Below are 5,251 nucleotides of genomic sequence, written 5' to 3' on the forward strand. Positions count from 1 at the left end.
AAGAAGAAGAAGAAGAAGAAGAAGAAGAAGAAGAAGAAGAAGAAGAAGAAGAAGAAGAAGAAGAAGAAGAAGAAGAAGAAGAAGAAGAAGAAGAAGAGAGGTCATTTTTATCTCATGTGTGTATATACATAGGCTTGCTAATGTCTGTGTAAAAAAACAATCTCAAATGTTAATCATCTCCTTCTACCTCATTGGAGATAATATGTAGGAAGATTTTTAGGGATATTTTATTGAGTTTATAGATCTCTATCTCCCTTCCAACTCCTATTCCCTCCTAATCCCTTCCAACCTCCCAACACTAGGTAGGAGAGAGAAAAAGTTAGAGGGAAAGCTGGACTTAGACATCTATTGGCTACTTCCTGCTGGTTAGGGGAATTGTGTTACTTGGGGACAGATCCAGTCTCCATCACCAGAATATCTATAAGTCCAGCAATGCAGCAAACACAGCAGCAGGATGGACCAGCAGCAGGAGGAAGAGCAGCAGCGTCCATAGTCCCTCTCAAGGTTCTCCCATTTATATCCAACTGAGAGACCCCAGAATTAAACTCTCTGCAGCTGGCAAAAATCACACCCCTGCTAGTGCACGAGGCAGAGCACAATCACCTGCTGTGAAGCAGCCTCTTATCCCACACCTGAGATTCAAACAAAAACATATTCATGTAACATTACTGGCTATTTTTAAAAAATCACTATAACGTCTTTGATCTTAATTGTAACTGCAGAAGCCTGGCTGTCTCCACCCCCATCTCCTCTTAGGATTACAGATGTGCACAACAGCATCCCACTTCAGTGGGTTCCATGGAGTCAAACTCGGGTCCTGACATTTGTGCCAAAAGATCTTTACCTCCTGAACTATCTCACCCATCCTGAACGTGGGAAATTTCAAACACGCACAATATAAACTCTTTTTGTTTGAATTAGGTTTGTATTTCCATGTAAATGCATAAGTGCTTTTGAGGAGAATTGTCAGTGAGTGGTTTCATAAAAGGATGCCGAAGCTCAGCAGGTATGTCATCGTTAAAATTGGGAGAGTCATGCTCTTGGTCAGGTGCATTCTTTTGGGTTGTATCGCTGGTGCTGTGTCACCTGTCAGTTAACTTCAGGGTGTTGAGATTGTCTCCTTTGGAGTTGTCACCTGGCTTGGGACATACAACAGTGTATACCTTTTTTATAATTATTTAGGGGCATATGTGATCCTTGCCCCGTCATAGGCCCCTATTTTCATATAATAGGTAGGCATGATTGAAAGCAAGGAAAAGTGACAGAGCCTTCACCATTAAAATGTTCACATCTTGGTAATTTAAAACTCAAAGCATTTTTTTTTACCACCTGTCAGACTCCGGGAGAACTGTAGAGATTAACGAATAAAAGGCTTCTAAAATGCTTCCTGAATATAAAATTCCATAAATATGCTAAATAGTAACAATCCACCCATTGTTAAATGCTAAATAGTAACAATCTGCCCATTGTTAAATTTATGTCCTCTCTTCTGCTGTGCACATGAGAGGACTTAGACTCATACTTCGTGTCAATTAAAGAATGAATTTGGAGTAAAATAATGAGCTCCATTCACATCTTCTCCCATAAGCCAGCAGGATTGGGAAGCCTGAAGAAAGCTTCCCATTGCAAAGCCGGAAGGAGTACCATTCACCTTGTGGATGGAAATACAGATGGGAAACTGAACTCAGGAACGGGAGAAGCCACAATGTAGGCAGATCTAACACATGTGTGTCTGATATGTGTGCGCCTACACCTGAAATGTTCCCTCACTTCAGGGGTAAGCCAGCAGGGACGTTGTGCAGGTTTGTGGCCAGACACTCCAATAGCTCTCCCATTTAATCTGTGAAATATGCCTCCTGATATTTTAGGGCTAAAGTTAATCTGTGGTTTTGCTTAGAGGCAGGGAAGGAAAAGTCTTCATAGTTACTCTGATAAATTATTCATTCTTCCAGTGGACTTGGTTTTTAAGCATCCTTAATGCCAGCCATTATTTTAATATCCTGAAGATAATTGCCTTGTTCCCGGTGCTTTGAGTGACACAGGTTAACATACCATATCCTCTTAGCTTGCTTTTAATAATGAAATATGTCGCTGTTTACTGGTATGGCACAGTGAAGCCTGTTTCTCGGGTGTTCGCTTTGGCTGTAAATACTGACGTGACTCATCCTTTCTGATTTAGGAACAACCCAGGACTCTTTGCCAGCAGCGTGGACTGTGAGTAACACTGTGATATTGGGGGTGTTTTCCTAGACACTGCCCTCCTTGAGTAGTCTTTGCTTTTCATTTTCTCCACTCAGGTTCCTCAGATAAACGGCTACGAGGAACCAGCACAGCACCCCAGGCCTTCCTCTCTGCCACCCTCTTTCTTTACCTGTGTCACTTAAACTATGTCAAGCTTTGTTTGGGCTTTCCAGGAGCTTGTCATGAGTAAGAGCTCCATAAGGCACCAATGTTGGTTGCACAGTCGTGTATCCACGCAGCACAGAGATGCATCAGCTCACTGACCTCCAACAACCTCATACAGTAGATGCTGTTTCTGTCGCATCAAAAGAAGACCAAGGCTCAAGGAAAGCATTAGTGGCAAGAATAGAACCAAGGTCTTATAGTGATAGTGATTCTTTCTGCATCAAAAATCTCTGAATGAGAAGAGCTACCATTCTGGACTAAAGCTTGGCTGAGTTCTCCCATTCACTAACTGGTCACTGCATTAGCCATGAGCTCAGGAAGTCCTTTGTGCCTCTGGTTTCCTTCCTCTAGTTTTGGAATAAACAGTCTCTCAGTGATGGAAGGGAATGTCCCAGAATGTTGGCTTCCAAACACACAGGCTTGTCCTTCATGGTGGTTTGAGTGAGAATGGCTCCCATAGGCTCCAGCTAATGAAATTGTTTGTGAAGGATTAAGAGGTGCAGCCTTGTTGGAGGGGGAGGGGTGTGTCACTGAGGGTGGAGTCTGATGCTTCAAAAGCCCATGCCCCGCCCCCTTCTGTCCAATGCTTGGGGATCAAATGATGATCATGTCCATCTGAACCTGGGAGCCCCAGGATTATTCTCTCTTTTAAGTTGCTTTTATCATCCTGTCTCTTCACAGAGATACAAATGTAACTAAGATATCCTTCAGGATTCTTCTCCTTCCTGGGTACCTTTCTGCTATTTTGTAACACCCCAGCCATCTGATGCCTCAAAGCAAAGGCAAGTTGTATTCTCTGTAGCTCAGTCATCATGGGGTTGCTGGACACTCTCCTCCTGGTCACTGGTCCCCATCATACCGTAGGCTCCATTAATCCAGATCCTCTTTTACCTGACTGTTTTCATGATTGTATTTCCCAATCCAGGACAGTGACAAATGACACACAGTTGCTGACTGATGTTTGTTTGGATGAATTAACTCTTAAAAAAAGAACTTGTGTGAAGGGGCAATACATCATTCTTCCTTGGAATAACTCAATTGAAGCGCCATTAATCTCTCACCACTGGTCAGAATGAGCTTAAATTATGAATGAAAATCCAAGAGAAGGGATGGCCTCAGACACTGGGAATGATAATGCTTTTATCTATAAGACATTTCAAGGTCAGTTGATGGTATAGGTTATATTGTTATAGTGATAAGAAAGCTACAATTTAAGAAAAGACTTCAGGTATCTTTGTGACCTGTCAACTATGACAACCCCACTTCATAGCCACAGAAGAACATGGCGAAGCTGTCACCATTTAATTGGTGTCTGGTTCTGATTCACATAGATAACATTCTTCACTGTAAAAATTATAGGTCATAAAAGTACAGCCCCAGCCTCCTAACTTCCAGACCACTATTCTTTCTGCACATAGGTTAGAATGCTCAGGGACCAGCCAGTCACCAGCAGAGCTTTCAACCAGATGGTGCTCTCTTACAAAACTAAAAACTTTTGGTTGCCCACACCAGTCCTGGGTTCCAGTACTCAAACATTCTGCAGTTAAGGTCCATTTATAAATGTATTCTGTCCTCCATACGCCTCATGTGGTAGGTTGAATATGCTTGGCCCAGGGAGTGGCATGATTAGGAGATGTGGCTTTGTTGGAATAGGTGTGGCAGTGTTGGAGGAAGTGTGTCACTTTGGGGGAAGGCAATGAGACCCTCCTCCTATCTGCCTGCAAAGAGTCTTCTCCTGGTTCCCTTTGGAACAAGACGTAGAACTCTCAGCTCCTCCAGCTGCATGCCGGCCTGGATGCTGCCATGCTTCCCGCCTTGATGATAATGGACTGAACCTCAGAACCAGTAATCCCTCCCAAACTACATGTTGTCCTTTATAAGAGATGCCGTGGTCGTGGTGTCTGTTCACAGCAATGGAAACCCTAACTAAGAAACGTTGGTAATATATTTACTCATTTAAAAAGAAACTGAAACAGACTAGTCTCTACTTCACTGTGCAGCTAAGGATGACCTTGAAATTCTGAGCAGTCTACTTCCTTCATCCTGAGATCACAGATGGAATCCCACAACACCTAGTTTTCTGTTGTGTTTGGGAAGGACTGGGTTTCCTTGTTGTTAAAAAAAAAAAAAGCATTCTATCAACTGAGGTATACTATATAGCTCCAGCCTTTCAGTTACTATTTTAATATCTATCTTTTTTAATTAATTCAATTCAATTTATGTGCATGAATGTTTTGTTTGCCTGTATGTATGCATACCACATATGATGTGCCTGGTGCCCACAGAGTTCATAAGATGGTGCCGGATCCTCTGGAACTGGAGTTACAAACAATTGTGAGTCGTCATATGGGTGTTGGGAGTTGAATCCCAGCCCTCTACAAGAGCAGCAAGTGCTCTTAGCCAATGTGCCATCTCTCCAACCCCCACTTAACAATCCGTAATTATTAAGTGCCTGGGATCACTAAATAAAAAACTTATATTGCTGAGCACTTGAACACCAGTACAATGGATTTGAGATGTATTTCAAAGATTGACTTATGCTTTGAACTCCAAATGTTGGTAGTTCGTGTTGAAGCACATACATGACCACTTTTCTCCTCTAACTTAGAAAACAATACTTTCTAGACCAGTGGTTCTCAACCTTCCTAATGTTGGGACCCTTTAATACAGTTCCTCATGTGGTACTGACCCCCAGCCATAAAAATATTCCATTCTAATTCATAACTGTAATTTTGCTACTGTCGTGAATCGTAAATATCTGATATGCAGGATATGTGACTCCCGGGTTGAGAATTGCTGGTCTGGAGCATTACCTCCATAAGCAGACAGCTCTTTTTTTTTTTTT

General features: G+C 42.3%; 1 pseudogene; it reads left to right on the forward strand.

Moving 5' to 3' along the window:
• The first annotated feature begins 3,628 nt into the window (after window positions 1-3,628).
• On the forward strand, window positions 3,629-3,746 carry LOC115032206 (annotated as a pseudogene).
• The last annotated feature ends 1,505 nt before the right edge of the window (window positions 3,747-5,251 follow it).

This window comes from Mus caroli, chromosome 10 (assembly GCF_900094665.2).
Source record: "Mus caroli chromosome 10, CAROLI_EIJ_v1.1, whole genome shotgun sequence".
In the NCBI taxonomy this organism is placed as follows: domain Eukaryota; kingdom Metazoa; phylum Chordata; class Mammalia; order Rodentia; family Muridae; genus Mus; species Mus caroli.